This window comes from Lathyrus oleraceus, chromosome 4 (assembly GCF_024323335.1).
Source record: "Lathyrus oleraceus cultivar Zhongwan6 chromosome 4, CAAS_Psat_ZW6_1.0, whole genome shotgun sequence".
Classification (NCBI taxonomy): Eukaryota; Viridiplantae; Streptophyta; class Magnoliopsida; order Fabales; family Fabaceae; genus Lathyrus; species Lathyrus oleraceus.
The window spans coordinates 371,495,203-371,513,176 of NC_066582.1; positions in this window are offsets into that span (position 1 = coordinate 371,495,203).

Sequence of the window (17,974 nt, forward strand, 5' to 3'; positions counted from 1 at the left end):
AAAGTATCCTCTCACTATTAAATTGTGTGCATGGTCCCAATCCAAAACTGCAGAGAGAGAATTTTTTTTTCAAAGGAAACCGATGAACACCCTTCGGTGTTCATCCTCAAACAAACTAGGACTCGAACATGAAGTTCAAAACTTCCAACGTGACAAACGACCACAATCCCCTCAAACCTCCAAATCCTCGATGGGATCTAGAAAACAGTAACGAATCGGAACCTCAAAGGAAAACCTAATCTTAGCTTCTAACCCGTTTTCTATATCACAATCAACAGCAGAAATTAACGAGTCAAAATACAAGGTCAAAGCACTTTAAAGCAAAATAAAAGGGAAAGATTTCGCCGGAGCATCGTAGCCCCGACGAAGACCTGACGGCCATGATTACCTTCGGTGAGTATGTATGACGTTGTCCCTCTTCTTTTGCTTGTTGTTTCAAGTTTCTTCCTTTTCTTTCTATCCTTCTGTATCCACTCCTTGTTTTCTGTCTGATTCTGACTTTCTTCTCTAATTGATTGTCATTTCTGTTAGACTATGGCACGGATCTAGAAGGGGGGGTTGAATAGATCCCAATTAAAAACTTGAGTCGGCGCTACCAATTCAAAAGAAAATTGGTTTTGAAAATTTGTTTTAAATGCGGAAGCGGCCAAGGAAAATTTTAGTCTAAACGAACCGTTATTGGAAAACCGGATATGCGTTAAGCTAATGGATAAGTGATAGATTGAGATACAAGTCACTACACTAATTGCACAATCAAGGATATAATTCACTAACTAGCAAGCCTAGTTCCAATGAATCAAAACACCAAATTTAGACTGATGCAAACTTAAGACAATTTTGGCTTAAGCGAATTTACAAACACTTGGTGTGCATAAACACTCCAAGTAATATTTGAGTTGAGTAAGTGATTCAATTTATCCTAGTACAATATAATATTGTACTTAGTATTCAAACAGCAGTTTTAAACTCTTACTCAACTTATATCAACCTTTGGTGAAAAATTGCTTAAACTGAAATCACTTAAATTTTAAGCTGAAAAACAGACTATGCAGAAAATTAAAGAAGACGCAGATTTGATGAGGCAGTTCCCCCGCCGTCCTTGCTTCGGGGTACGTCTGCCCTCAATTCTAAACTTAGAATTGAGATGATTTAAATAAATATCACCTGTGAACTTTAACCGTTTATACAAGGATTGCAAAGCAAGTAAACACAGAATTTCCAATGTGTTGAATGATGCTTCCTATCCTTGCTCCTTGATTCAAGATGAATCAAGACCTTCGATCGTTGTTGCTAGACCTCCGATTCCATCCCCTTTGTTGAAGAATCTTCTGTTCTTCAAACCCTCGGCTCGGCTGATCTCAAACACAACGAGTCAAACCCGAATCCTTCACTTCAATGCCACCGAATCCGCTACTAGACTGACGAAGACTTCCTCTTCGCAATCACCTTCGCTCGGCTGAATATTGATGAAGCTATTCGTCCAAAAACCCCCAAACACAAACCGGTATTGGAGGATAAAACCCTAACGGTTTTATTCAAGAAAGAACCTGCCAAGACTTCAACTCGAACCCGATTCTCCAATCGCAACTACGAACCTTATCACCTTCTAACTATCACGAATCACATCAAAAGTTATTGTGTGCAGTTGATGTATTGTGAACTGTTGAAGATGAAGATGATGAATCTTTGACACCTTTTTCACTCTTTCTTGTTTCCTTGAACACTTGAATACAAATTGACAAATGTTGGTCAATAGAAGTGTTTTGACTTCTATATATAGTAACAGACAAAATCAAACAAACATAACAGCATTTCAAAAATTTGAAATATCTCAGAAAACTGAAATTGCGCGCGAGCGGTCGACCATAGGTCGGCGTGCGCTGAGCCGTGAGTGATGCGCCGACCCCTATGGTCGACCCATCGTTCCATGCGCTGAGCCTTGGATGGCATTTCTGTGCCATGCGCCGACGTGTGGTCGACGCAAGGAGTTTATGCGCTGACCCGTGAGCTAAGCGCCGACCCTATGGTCGACGCAAGCAGTTTTGCGCTGACCATCCTCCAGTTTGGGTTGAGCTTTGCGCTGACCCGTGAGCTTTGAGCTGACCCCTATGGTCGACTCAAAGCTTTCAAACCTGCAAAAAAATTGTGATTTGTGATTTTCATGCATTTAGTCATGATCACACTTTGTCTACATGTTTTTAATGATTATAGTAGATTTAGAGGAACGTAGAAAAGGATATGGTGGGTAATGTGTTGCATTTGTTTGTAGACCTGCATGATGGTCTTTTGTCATCATCGAAACTTGATATCGTATGTTGTATGACACTTTGTCTTTACAATTTCCTTTTCCACGCGATTGAAGGGGTCAAGCTCTTCAAACCCTGATTTTCAGTGTGAAAATCAGAGTTGAAATACAGAGTTTTAGCGGAGCTTTTCGGTGTAAGGTTCGTTTGGGATTTCAGCAGAGTGACGGTATTTTTCTTCTCTCCTTTTTCAATCGATTAGCTTTCCTTTTTATAGAGTGAAATGAGCTCCCCAAAATCGTGTGTGGATCCTTGGCAGATGGTGCAAAAAGGAATCATTCCGTTAGCATCAAATCTTTCTTTAGATTTTGGTGGGGACCAATGTAAATGTGGTAGGAAACGGATTTGATTGTGGTCCCAAAAAATCTCCAAATGCGTGGCCGTCTTCACTAAATCTCCCATCTAGTTTTTACTGCGGTGAAACCTTCAACAATTGAGGTAAGGAAATTGGTATTTAATGGCATATATTTTAACCTTAATTGATGACTTCTCAACTTCGATTCACAACACTTCTTCTGTTTTTGCTGATGTGAGGACTTAATACATTTAGGTATGAATTGCTGCTCAAATATTTTCGAATCCTGTGAATCTTTGCCTTTGGTTTATCATAACAATTGTGTGCTTACAAGTCTTATGACCATTAAATTGATGCCATGTTTGATACTTGGTTTGGTATTTGGTAGGTGATCTGAATGATATTCAGGATGCTTGATGATACTTGTATGGATGTTAACCTTGTTGATGGCTGAGCTTGGATTGCTAGTCTGCTGTGTTTTACATGGTGGTAGTCATGATTGCTCCTGTGATTCTATTACCATGAGGTTAGTCATATGCTGAAAACCTGTTAACTTGGAATGTGATGTTGTTAGCTATTGTGTTAGAAGTTTGAATGGAATTTTGCTATGGTAATGATTATTTTTGTTTTGGATACTTTGCTTGTGCGTGAGCTGATTTGTGGGTTGCTATGCTTGGTGATGCAGTAGTGGTTTGTGCAGTTTTTAGATCGTATATTTGATCAAGGTTAGATGGTTTGGTAACAGGTTTCTTCTTGTCATGGTTCAGCATCTGTCATGGTTCTCTGATATTAGGTTCTATTATAACAGTTTTTCTTTTTGAAGCATACCCTGGCACTGTTTTGGTTTGGAGCATTATGGCGTTTAAACCAATCCCGTCTTTAATTGATGATTCATAATGCAATGGTCCTGCCGCTATAGCTAAAACTTATGTCCCAAAAAGGTGAATCTTTAAATGTATCCTCATTTCCAAGTGTAGGCTAAGAGATACTCTCAACTGTGTTTAGCATGTTAGTTTTCTCGATTGTTTAACATCTCTGCTACCGACCAAATCCCTATCCAGTTATTAACATCAACATTCTGGAACTGAATCATCTGTCTTGGAGTTGTTAACCATCCTGCCATTGAAGGACAATCATGTTGCCAAGGTCTGCAACATGGCCTGCTGTGAGAGGAATACTCTGAACTTGTGTCTGTAGCCGTTTTTTGTTCTTTGGGTGTGACGGCTTGTTTTTGCTGTTTTTCCGTTCGGCAGCTTGTGACAGTTTTGCTTCTTTTGATCATAATCTCTTTGGGAAAATCCTTACTCATTGTTTCTTTGAATCCTGCAGGTTTCACTCATGATACCAAGTTTACTGCTTCTGGAAGTGTTTTGGTGAAGAGAGTGCATGGAGTTGTCGTGGTCAACTGTGATGATGTTTTAAGCTTATATACTTTTCTTATTGTAATGTCCTCAATTCTTTAGATCATAGGCCATGGTTGTGTGTAAATCATGAGGTCTACCAATATAACTGTAAACTATGCCACTTACAAAATTTATTCTCATAAGGATCGTGCCCATATGGAAAAAGAATGGTTTTGTACATCTAATTTTGTATTTTTTGATCAAAAGTAACATTATTATGAAGTCCATAGAAAACTGTTTCATTTTCTTTCTTATAGGAATTAAAAGACATGGAATCTAAATCCTCAGGAAATTTTCTAAAGTCAGGACCAAGAAATGCAAATCCTAGGCCATCCGTTAAATAGCTCTTTAGACGTGGCCCGAGATGAGTAGAAAAAAATGCTCATTTAATAAGAATGCTCGCCATGAGACGTGATGGACCATAATAATGCACCAATCTTGTAGGTCGGCCAAAAGGACTTGTTGATATGAATCAATTTGTACTTATGAACCAAATGATGCTTTTTATAATCTTGAATTAATGAGACGTGAGCCTTCGAGGCAACCTATGCATGGAGTAGATGATGTCATTGACTACAATGACATGTACCATGCTCAATGAATGAATAACAATAATATGCATCTTAATCCAGTGATCCACTTAATAAACAAGAGCTTCTTTGTGATTATTCTAATCAGTTGATTATAGTGGATTAAATCTGTGTGTATAAGGTGAAATCACTTTGGAGGGTGGACTATAGTAGCTTTGAGTTTCAAGCGAACGATAATAAAATACTTGTGTTTTTATCTCTTTGTTATTAACTTTTAAGTGGTGTTCTTGAGTTGGTAAAAAACTTTTGTTTTATAAAACTCAATTCAAACCCCCTTTCTTATGTTTTTCATACCTTCGGGGTTTGTTTTAATTCTGACGGGGCTACCACTAGCAGATTGCTTACTAAGTGTAGGGGTGTTTTTCGTGACAGTCAAGAAAGATAACTTTGTGGCTTTCATAAGACTATTGGTGATTGCAATAGTCTTGCTACATAATTCTGGGGTGTCCTTATGGGTTTGGAGCTTGCTTGGAAGAGAGATTTCAAGAACCTTATTGTTCAAGATGGAAAAAAGACAGTAGCAGATGCTCTCGAAGGGTCGCCTTTGAAGTCTAAACAAGGTTCGACTTTGGCTAGGCATATTCTTCTTCTCCTTCAGCATTTTAAAGAAGTGCATTCATTCACATTTTTAGAAAAACTATTAAGTGTGCTGATTTTTTAACAAAACTAGATTTGTCCAGTTTTGATGGTTGTATCTGATTCGATGATAATTTTTTTAGTAACGGTTCAAATGTCTATGAGACATGCTGCCTAATGTCTCCTCATTTTAGACCTTTGATCCTCCCATTTTACTAATAAATAAATATATATTTGATTAAACAAACTTAAAAAATTATTATTTTTATTATATGAGTTAAATAGTTTAAGTTTCAAATTCTGAAACGTCCCCAAAAAAAACTATTTACTTACATTCTGAATTTAAAAGAATATACATTTCAAATTCTGAGTTGTCACCAAGAAAAATTCTAACAATGAAAGCCCTAATCGTCACCAAAAATATATATTATATTTTATATTTCAAAGAATTTAAATTTCAAATTCTGAATTTATTACCATCAATTACATCTAAAATTATTAGATTATTTTTCACAATATAAATTCATAATTTAAAAAACAAATACTTTTAAAATTACTGACTTAAATTTATTTATTTATCTTCTATTTTGCTAAAATTATATTTTTTTACTCTCCAATTTTTAAAACTAATATTTTGGTTCGCTATTGAACAACGCTGCATTATTTTTAGTTCTCAAAACTTTACTTTCATTAGAGAGGTACTTCATTTCAAAATTATTTTACCAAACAAAATTTATCTCAAAATAAACATCATTTTACTTTTTCAATATCAATTTCTTTCAGAATGCCATTAAATAATTAAAACTTCTTTCAAGTCATTATTTTCCTATACATTTATGATAATTTATAAAAACCTTAAACTATTCTTATTTTAGGATGGAATGAGTAAGCAATCAATAGACATTTATGAACTAAAAAAATATATCATTGTTTTTATAATTAATTTTATTTTATATTTTATTTGTATTAAAATATTACAAATATATTAAAACAAACTTTTAGAATTTTTTTTCAAAATAACCATTATTTTCAAAAATAATTCCAAAATAACCAATTATTCAAAAATATTACCAAAATAATCAGGTTTGATAGAGGATGCGGCAGATGAATTGACGTACCCCCAATGCATGAAGAGGAGGCGCCAATAGCATTAACGCAAGCATTAGACTCCTCGTGAGGAGGCGCCAATGCTAGTGGCGCCTACATTAGGCCTCATGAGGAGGCGCCAATGTTAGTGGCGCCTATGTATGTTTGATTGGTGTATGCGCCAATTCATCTGGCGCATACACCCCCTGCTATTTTTTTTTTAATTATTAACATTTAATTTTTATTATTTAATAAAAAAGAAATAGTAATGACAAAAAATTTCATTGATGATGTAATAATTGGTTACATTGGACTGACAATAAACTAATGACCCGTCCGATTTAAACGTCCCCCTGTTCCACATCCCGGTGCGTTAGTTTATCTCCCAGGTCTTCCACGATTTTCTTGAGGTGTTTGGGGTCTTTGTGTGCTGACCTGATCGAGCGATGGTTGGTTGGAAGGTCTAACGGAAGTTCCAGCGGTATTTGATAGATGTGTCATCATTTGCTCCCAATATCCGGAGGGGCTCTGGCCAACGGCGCTTCCGTAATGGAGTTCAGTGCCCATGTCATCGTAGTTAGGGCGTTGTGGTTGAGTGAATTGGGGACGATATAGTTGCCCAAATTGGTTCATTGAGTCGTTTTGGAAACAAAGCAATGGTTTATGGGGCGACTATAGTTAAACAATGGTTGGGTGTTATTGATGGGGGGCTACGATGAAGTGACCCAGATGAATCATCTGGGCTATAGACAGTTGTGGTTGTGGGGTTTGATTCTTGGTTTTGTGTTTGAGTGAGAGGTATGAATGGATTGCGACGTTGGATGGTTGGTTGTTGGGTGGTTGGCATGAACGGGTAGCGATGTTGGGTGTTTGGTTGTTGTGTGTATGTGGTTGGTTGATGTTAATGGTTGGTTGTTAGGTTTGGGTGGGTTCACATTGGTGTTGGGTGGTGAATTGTTGTGGGGCATACGATGACGAAGCATGTTGGCGTGGATCCATCAAATACCGCGGCTCAGATATAAATTGTTGAGTTGTTACCGATCTAAACCATGCCATATATTTTGTTGAGTCGGTCTTGCACCATGGATATCTGGTTCGTTCAAGATGTGTTGTCTTTGATTCCTCTATGGACGACACATGTCTTTTGCAAAGTCTCTTCAATCAGAATAATCCCATTGTGCATCAACCCTTTTTTGATGTCAATTCCCCAAACACGTGGGAGATTCTGGAATCTGTTGTAGCATTCAGAACTGCAGTTTGACCCGGTCACTCTGGTGCATTTCCACCATAGTGAATCGGATAACCGGTGTCTTCGTTGTCCAAACTGCAGCATCGTCATGGTTCACATCAAGATCCAGACCCAGATATGGCCTCCAGACAAACTGTAAAACAATACGAAACGATTAGATGGAAAATAATTTGAGAAGTATTTTTAAATTAAAATATAGTTGGGTAGGATTATTACATCGTCATGTCCAATGTGGTCCAATAGATTTTGATAGACTACAATAGCGTGTTTCAGACACATGTTGTAGTTCATTCCCCTTACTGACCACCTAAGATAAAAAAGAAGTGAAAAATATTATTTACTATTAATTATAATATAAAATATAATTAACTAAATGGTGAATGGTAAAGTGTTAGACTTACTTGGTTGCAAACGGGAACACGAATGGGCGCTCATTTATCGGGGCGAGCGACAACATTCTTGACCAACCCCAAGCTTGAAGCAAATACGCACATGAAAAAAAATATAGGTATTCTTTTTTGTAGTTCTATACATTGCACTATATAGATGGGCCAATACAGCTGAACCCTAACTATAAGTGTTTACCTTATTAATGTTGCGTAATAAAGGTAAATACATTATATTTACAAAATTACCTGTACTTTCTGGAAACAAAAAATTATCAAATAAAATCATAATATAACACCAAGCTTTTATTATTTTCTCATACTCGGTTGAATCGTCGGGAATTACTATACTGGCATAATATTGTTTAAGGTATTTTAAACTTATACCTTGCCCCCTTGCGTGACCGGACGTGTCTCCCTCAGTTTCGTCGTCTAGCAAATGGGCACCCAATAATTCATTGCAGATATTGTTGTCTTGGTTAACTCGATCATTCACTGCCTTTCCATCTATACGGAGACCCAACAACATGTACACGTCCTCAAGTGTGACGGTACACTCACCAATCGGAAGGTGAAATGTGTGGGTCTCGGGTCTCCACCTCTCCAACAAAGTTAGAATGAACTTGTAGTCCACCGAGTACGAAACAATGTTGAGTAGATTTCCAAATCCACATCCTCTAATATATGGTTCTATTAAAGGATCGTGGGGTACATATTCATGTACACGACATCTAAACTGCTTCGGATCCTAATAATAAAAAAGTAAGAAAATGCAATTAGAAGAAGAAATACATAATCAACATGCATAACTCTATAAGAAGTAAGAAAAACATAGATAACAAAGGTATAAGACTAAAAATAGAAAAAGTAAAAAGAGAGAGATGACATACAAATGTCGATATATTCTCGAGCGTGCCTCTATGTTCATCGCCCATAGTCAACAAAGACATGATTTGATTTTGCAAAGCTTGAGTGTGGTAGAGGAAACAAGTGTGGTAGAAGAATATAATTGAGTATTGATGAAGATGATTTGATATTGTTGATATGAGAGGCTATTTATAGATGAATGAGTGAGTAGGTTTGCAACCTAAGATGAATGTGATTGGTTGCATGGAATGGCAAGAGAAGACAAGGGAATGACAAACTTCAGAAAGCATGTGAGAGATAGCATGTGAGGAATCTCTTCTAGGCGCATGTGAAGAATCAACATGTAAGGGAAGATGTGCCATTCCTCTTGGCGCCTACATGTGATTCTTCACATGCAAGGAAGAGGCTCCCTTCCTCTTGGCGCCTTAGTGTAGGGCAATGGGAAGGGGCGCCCTTCCTAGTGGCGCATAAGACCAATTTTTGTGAAGAGGCACCCATCCTTTTGGCGCCCCAGTTACTTTATGGCGCCTAGGGAATGGGCGCCTAGGTGGGAATCTCAGGGCTCAGGCGCATGTGTGTTCTTGCCACTCTTTTCTCTGCATGGTTGATTCTTTCTACTACATGCATGGTCAAGTTTGTACAAACAATGACCAAGTTATCAATGCAACGACCAAGTTAGCAATGAAACATTATTTATGTTGTATGGATGAACAACTTAGCAATGCATTCAATTCCCTTAAAGATATCTACATATTTAATATTTCAACAAAATGTTTTCCACACAACATTACATGATCAGTGCCCATGTCGAAGGTGAAATATTTGATCATCAGTTGTTCGGTTTTTGTTTTCGAAACACAGAGGTAACTCGGTTTACAATAAATCGACGATCAAATTTTTCACATCTGAAACAAAGAATAGAAAAGAAATTGCAATGCAGTAATGTGGACCAAATCATCTATAAAAATCTGATTTGGTTTGTAGAAAACCAGGTTAAATTTTATCAGAAGAAGATTCGAGATGATGATGATATTCAGCATATGTTTGTCAGTCACGAACAATCTGGTTAAAACGATATAGAGTTGTATATATTACCACATCAACAACAGGTGTCTCTGTACATTGATCAGTCACAAGTGTTTTGTGAGACTAATGACGGACAAGCTGAGGTGAATGTTCTAGATGACAAAGAAGAAGAATCTGAGATCATGGTTGATTCGATGGTGAACGCTGAAGAGGAAGAGGAGCCAATACCAACAAGTTATGTATACTGCCCACCCCAACAGATGACAAGGTTAAATTTGGGTTCAGATGAACCTTTAGCAGATGTATGGTACAATCCTTACGTGTAGATGGAAGGATCTTTGAATCAAGGAGACACATTTCGCACAAAAGAGGAATGTGTAAGAGCCATTAAGAAATTCCACATGCAACTATCAGCTGATTTCAGAGTTGACAGAACTGACGCATCGAGGTATAAAGTTTATTGTACGAATGAGCACTGCCTTTTTATGTTGTCAGCTTCGAACCGGAAGAGGAGCGAGTCTTGGGAGATTGGATCAATGGGTCCAGATCACACATGCATGCTGACAAACCCAATCCAGGATCATCGTAAATTAAGCTCTCAGCTAATATGTGATGAAATATTATCTGTTATTAGCGACAATCCATCATTAAAGGTGAGTACAATAATCTCGCATATTAGGGCAGAGTACGAGTACACTCCATCATATAGGAAGGCATGGATAGCTAGGACAAAATCTATTGAAAAAGTGTTTGGCAATTGGGAGGAGTCTTACAAACAACTTCCAAAATACTTGTTGGCTCTAAAACAATATGCTCCCGAGACAATTGTCAAGCTGGAAACAAATTGTCCGCCTATACACCAGATGGTACCTGTGCTGTTGGAAATAAAATATTTCACCGTCTATTCTGGGTGTATCAACAAGGTATCATAGGTTTTTCTTTCTGTAAACCAATTATACAAACTGATGGGACATGGTTGTACGGAAAATACAAAGGAACGTTACTGATGGTAGTGGCACAAGATGGGAACATCAATATTTTTTCAATCGTCTTTGCCCTAGTTGAAGGGGAGACTGCTGAGGGATGAAGTTTTTTCCTAAGAAATCTCTGATTGCACGTTGCACCTCAGCCTAACTTATGTTTGATCTCCGACAGACACCCTTCAATCATCAGTGCATATAATAACATTGACAACGGCTGGAAATATCCTCCTTCGACGCATGTGTTATGTAATAGACATATTGCTCAGAATTTCATGCGGGAAATCAAAGATAAGACGTTGCGGAAGAAGGTTGTCAATGCAGGTTACGCATTATCAGAACCTTCTTTCAAACACTACCGCAAGGAAATAAGATAGTCAAACGAAGATGCGGTACGGTGGATCCATGGTATTCCTTTGGAGAAGTGGACTAGGGCATACAACAACGGTCAACGTTGGGGCCACATGACAACAAATCTTGTGGAATCAATGAACTCTGTCTTCAAAGGCATCCGTAACCTACCAATAATCGCTTTGGTGCATGCTACATATTTCAGGCTAAGGGCGTTGCTTGAAACCAGACGCTTAAAATGGAGTTCAGTGTTGCAATCTGGACAGTTGTTCAGTGATGCTTCGATGAAATTCATCAGACATGAAGCTGCCAAAGCAAACACACATGTGGTTACGGTCTTTGTCCGAAGTAAAGGTTGGTTTAGTGTTGTCGAGTCCATGGATCACAATGAGGGCATGCCGATGGGACAGTACATAGTCGAAATAGATAGAGGTTAGTGCGACTGCAGAAAGTTCCAAGCCTTTCGTACCCCCGCTCCCATGTCCTTGCGGCATGCTCAAAGGTTTGAAGGGATCCATCATACTTGTTATCTGAAGTTTACAAAATCGTCAGTCTTTCAAATGTTTATAAAATTAGTTTTTTCGTAGTGGCAAAAGAGGATTATTGGCCAGAATATCAAGGGGACATCGTCTGGCACAACGAAGTTATGCGAAGGAAGAAAAAGGGTCGCCCAAACAGCATCCGAATTCGAACCGAAATGGATACTGCGAACAAAATGGTTAGACTATGTAGTTCATGCCGTCAACTAGGTCACAATCGTAATAACTGTCCTAGTGTTAGAATGAGCACAACCAGATAAATTTACATGTACCTCTATTGCAATATATGAAAAATTAAATTTATTTCATATTAGATGTTTGTCACGAAAGTACCATTGCATAAACAGTAACACATATAATTATAACAAATACAAGAACTATGCAATTACAACCAGCAAAACAATTTTGAACATGTAATGCATCATCCTACGAGCGTCTTGGTCTGTCTTAATATCCACCAATTCGCGTAATTCTCCGTGTTGGTTGAACGTGGACACAGGCCATTATATTCTTCTAATCCGTTCACCCTCTCCAATTTCTCCCTCTAACCAACTATACAACGTCCGATTAAGACGTTCAAACATATTTGTGTTCCAAAGTCGAATCTGTACCGGAGCCGCAACGGCAGAAAATATTACATCAGCACTTTGTTTTTGAATGTATGCAGACATTGTTGAAACAGGGAAAATTGAAATTGATGGTGGTTGAATTGTATTAGGAGATGAGTTTGAGTGAAAAATATTGCATCCAATGCGTGGTAATTATAGAGACAGACAAAACATGTGGGCGCTTGAGGGATTGACGCCCACATGACCATCACATGCAGCCAGATGAATTAGCGCCAACACAACCAAATGCACCTACGCGCCACTAGCATTGACGCCTCCTCATGAGGCCCAATGCAGGCGCCACTAGTATTGGCGCCTCCTCATGAGGAGCGCAATGCATGCGCCAATGCTATTGGCGCCTCCTCGTGAGGACCGCAATGCATGCGCCAATGCTATTGATGCCTCCTCTTTATGCATCAGGGGTGCCCCAGTTCATCTGACGCATCCTCTACCAAACCTGGTTATTTTGATAATTTTTTTAAATAATTAGTTATTTTGAAAAAAAAATAAAAATAATTATTATTTTGAAAAAAAATTCCAAACTTTTACCTACTTCCTCTTCAAGAACACCCATATTAATCCTATTTGAATCTGCTCAAACTTCAACAAAATTCAAGAAACCGATATCCTGAATTTCACAAAACTCCCAATATCTTTATATCTGAGTACAATTATCGTACTATGTAATCAAGCTTCATGTTAATCCTATTCATAGAGGATATGAACTCTACTATTTTCATTAACTTGTGCCATAAGACAATGATTCAATTAGTAAAAAATATGAGCATACAAAAGTATATAGACAATCATGAATATGGTATCTATCGGTTGTATGTAACTGTCAACTGAATATGGTTTCAGAGTTATAGATATATCCAAAACCAACAATGCTTAAAACCAACAGTACAACAGTAACAATTGACCCCAAACTCCTTATAATATAACTATACTTAATCCGATTCAAAGCCATAATTTAGAAAGAAAGGAAATAGCATAACAATAACCAATTTCTTTTTCTACATATCATTACAATGACATTCAAGATTAGCCTATGGTTCAAAAAGTTACAGAATAATTAAACCTATAATTTAAAGCCTAGTGTCGAGGGTGAGGCACAAATTGGTATTATTCTCCAGCTCAGCCAAGTGATTATGCATGAAAAGGATACCACATTTTCTCTGGGAGAAGCAATTTAAGCATTCTAAAAGAAACTTGAGAATTACTCATCAATCTGCATAAAAATGCTCAGTAGACATCAAAGAGTAAAGGTAATCAGAAGAACTGTTACCCATGGTTTTAAACTGCTTTCCACAAGAACGACGACAGTAATTGTGACTACAAGTCTACAACCTATGCTTTTCAAGATCTCAACAACCACATCAAATCCAGCTATATCTGACTACAATATTCTACATATCAAATATCATAACATAACCACCACAACTGTAATTAAAAACCTTACTTATATGATAACTGTAACACCCCGAAGAAATAAGGCTAATTATTTAATTTAAATTAATATAATATTTATTAATTTATTTAATTAATTGGAAATATTATTGGATTATTGTTATTACTTTGGAATTATTGAATTATCATTATTATTGGAATAATAATATAATTTGGAAAATATATAAGTTGGAATAAGGAAAAAGAGTTTCATTTTGGAAAATAAGGTTTTCACGTGAAACTCAGAGAAGCGGCTGAAAGTGGAGAAAGGGCAAAGAGGCAGAGCAAGAGGAAGAAGATTGGAGAAGAGAAAAGCTTGAAGCTTAAAGATTCGCCGGATTAACTCAGGTAAGGGGGGTTTATCGTCGATTAATGGGTATTATGGGATAATATGTAATGGGTAGTGATAAACCGTTGAGTTGACCCTAATTGGGATTTGAAATGCTGAGAAATTGTGATGAATAAGTTGTGTTAAATCTAAAATTTAATCGGTAATTGGATGGGTAGTGTTTTCCCGAACGTATAGCTTTTTACGGAATTGGAATCGGAGGTCCGAAAGTCCTCCAACGGCGGAATTTGCGGAGAATTCTGCATTCTGCTTTGTGTTAGCGCAGGAACTGCTGTTTTGTCTGCGTTAACCGGTTAACCCAGGGCGTTAACCGGTTAACACTGTTACGAATTGAGATTTAGTGCTGTTTTGCCTGCGTTAACCGGTTAACCCAGGGCGTTAACCGGTTAACACTGTTAAGTTTTGGGCAGTAAGCGTGTTTTGCCTGCGTTAACCGGTTAACCCAGGGCGTTAACCGGTTAACGCTGTTGCAGAAGGGAAAAAGTGTTAATTAAAATGTTGTATGCCTAATTGATGGTTGCCTATACACGTGTGTGATATAGTAGGGATTATTTCCCGCTGTTTTGAGCAGTATCGGTATTAGTAGAGTGTGATAATACTGTGATTGAATTAATTGACATGATATGATGTTTTGATACATGTGTTGATTATGTGTGATGGTATGCATAATATTGTGAATGTATATGTTATGCATGTGTTGTGAATGGACTGTTTTATGGCTTAGAGTGTGAGCATATGTCCATTGTGGATTTTGTTGTGATGTTGCATTGCTAGATGATTAGCATGCATATTGTGGCCTTTATGGTGGTAGCTAATTCCCGTGGTGAGGAATTAGTGATGTTAGTCGTTTTGGACTGTTGTTGATGTTTGCATGCTAGGTGAATTAGCGTGCATAGCATGGCCCTTGGGGTGGTAGCTAATTCCCATAGTGAGGAATTAGTGATGTGAGTCACTAGGTCTCAAATGAGTGGGACTAGTGAGCTTGGTAGCCGTACCTGGATTGGTCGGTGAAGTTGAACTATATGTTCAAGAATAGTCGGTACCGCATGTGTGGAGTCTCATTGCATAAATATATGTATGGTGTATAATATGAATGGATGTATTCCAATATTATACGTGTGTTCGTGTTGTTGTTAAGTATGATTTGAGATTATACTTGTGTTTTATGTTGGTGTTGAGCATGGTGTTTGAGTTGATGTGCTGTTACTGAATGTATGTTGCAATTAGGGTGATTGATGTGTTAAATTACTTAACATGACATAATATTTTATAATGCTTATCATATCGATTGAGGAACTCACCCTTACAACTATTTTTCAGGTAACGAGCAATGAGTTGAGTAGAAGCTAATGCTTGGAGTCTAGTGTAGTCTCCTTAGTGGGTCATGCTCTGATAGATGTAACATCGAGAGGGAACATTTTAATTGTGTTGTTGATGATCCTTGAACCAGTTCACATGTAGTATGTTACATGTTTTGATTGATTTGAATTATATCCGCTGCGATTTATGCAATTGTTTAATTGATTAAATAAAGAGCATGACAGTTATTTTGAAACATGGTGTGAATGATTGTGTGACACCCTTAAATGGCATAATTACTCTGATTGATATATGTTTATTATTTCTAAATAAATAATTTGGGGTATTGAAGAAGGGTGTTACATTAGTGGTATCAGAGCATAGTCGGTCGAGTCGAGTCGTAATTATTCTGTTCCCCTGTACGGGATAGGTGTTGTGTAACCCTATCAGTACTTATTGTTTTAGCTTGTTGGGTTTTCAGAATAGAGATGGCTGGAAGAGGTAGAGATGATGCTGCGATTCCTGAGGCTCTGGGTATGCCAGCTGGAGTACTTGGAGGAAATCCGAATGTTGTGGGAATGGGAGCTGCTCGTCAACTGAGTGAGTTCCAGAAGAACAATCCTCCAATGTTCAAGGGAGCATACGATCCAGATGGTGCTCAGAAGTGGTTAAAGGAGATCGAGAGGATCTTTCGAGTGACTGAGTGTGCCGATAACCAGAAGGTCAGGTTCGGTACGCATATGCTGTCTGAAGAAGCAGATGATTGGTGGGTTGCTACCCGCACTGAGTTGGAAACTGCTGGGAATGCTGAGATCACTTGGGCAGTGTTCAGAGAGAGATTCCTGAGGAAGTACTTTCCAGAGGATGTCAGAGGAAAGAAAGAGATAGAGTTCTTGGAATTGAAGCAGGGTAACAAGTCTGTTACTGAGTATGCTGCTAAGTTCACAGAGCTGTCGAAGTATTACACTCCGTATACTGAGGCTACTGGAGAATTTTCTAAATGTCTGAAGTTTGAGAACGGGTTGCGTCCCGAGATCAAACAGGCTATTGGGTATCAGCGGATTAGAGTGTTTTCTGATTTGGTTGACTGTTGCAGGATTTTTGAACAAGATTCCAAAGCCAGAGCAGAGAGCTATCAGCAGAGGGTTGATAGGAAAGGCAAGAATCAGAATGACCGTGGAAAACCGTATGCAGCTGGCAAAGGTTTTCAGAAGCAGAGTGGGATGAAGAGGCCTAGTGGGGGAGACTCTAGTGCTCCTGCTAAGTGTTACAGATGTGGTCAGGCGGGACATCGTTTCCATGAGTGTGCTAGTGTTGAGAAGAAGTGTTTCAAGTGTGGTAAAGGTGGTCATTTGGCTGCAGAGTGCCGGTTGAAGACTCTGACTTGCTTCAACTGTGGAGAGGTGGGCCATATCAGTCCACAGTGTCCTAAGCCGAAGAAAGAGAATCAGTCGGGAGGAAAAGTCTTTGCTTTATCGGGTTCTGAGACTTCTGCAGATGATCGTTTGATCCGAGGTACGTGTTATATTAATGGCTTTCCTCTTGTAGCTATTATTGACACAGGCGCAACTCATTCTTTTATATCTTTGGATTGTGCTGTGAAACTTAAGTTAGAGATATCTGAGATGCATGGTGGTATGGTGATTGATACTCCTGCGAAGGGTTCAGTGACTACTACTTCAGTTTGTTTAAATTGTCCTTTGAGTATTTTTGGTAGAGACTTTGGGATAGACCTCGTGTGTCTTCCACTAGTGCAGATTGATGTTATTCTGGGTATGAACTGGTTGGTGTTTAACCGAGTTTCTATCAACTGTTTTGATAAGACTGTGATCTTTCCTGAGATTGAGGAAGGAAATAGTTTGTTTCTATCAGCGAGGCAGGTAAATGAGGCAGTAGCAGATGGGGCAGAGTTGTTTATGCTGTTAGCAACTTTGGAAGCTAAAGATAAACTAGTGATTTGCGATCTAGCCGTGGTGTGTGATTTTCCTGATGTGTTTCCGGAAGAGGTGAATGAATTGCCGCCAGAGCGTGAAGTTGAGTTCTCGATTGATTTGGTACCTGGTACTAGACCGATATCGATGGCTCCGTATCGTATGTCTGCTGTTGAGTTAATTGAATTGAAGAGTCAGTTGGAAGACCTGTTGGATAAGAAATTTATTCGTCCGAGTGTGTCACCGTGGGGTGCACCAGTGTTATTGGTTAAGAAGAAAGAAGGTACTATGAGGTTGTGTGTGGACTACAGGCAACTGAATAAAGTGACGATCAAGAATCGGTATCCTTTGCCGAGGATTGATGATTTGATGGATCAGTTGGTTGGTGCGAGTGTGTTCAGCAAAATAGATTTGAGATCTGGGTATCATCAGATACGTGTGAGAACTGGGGATATTCAGAAGACTGCTTTCAGAACAAGGTATGGACATTATGAGTATTCTGTAATGCCTTTTGGTGTGACTAATGCGCCTGGAGTATTTATGGAGTATATGAATAGGATTTTCCATCCGTACCTAGACAAGTTTGTTGTGGTGTTTATTGATGACATTTTGGTGTATTCGAAATCTGAAGAAGAGCATGCTGAACATGTGAGAGTGGTTTTGGGAGTTTTACGAGAAAAGAAGTTA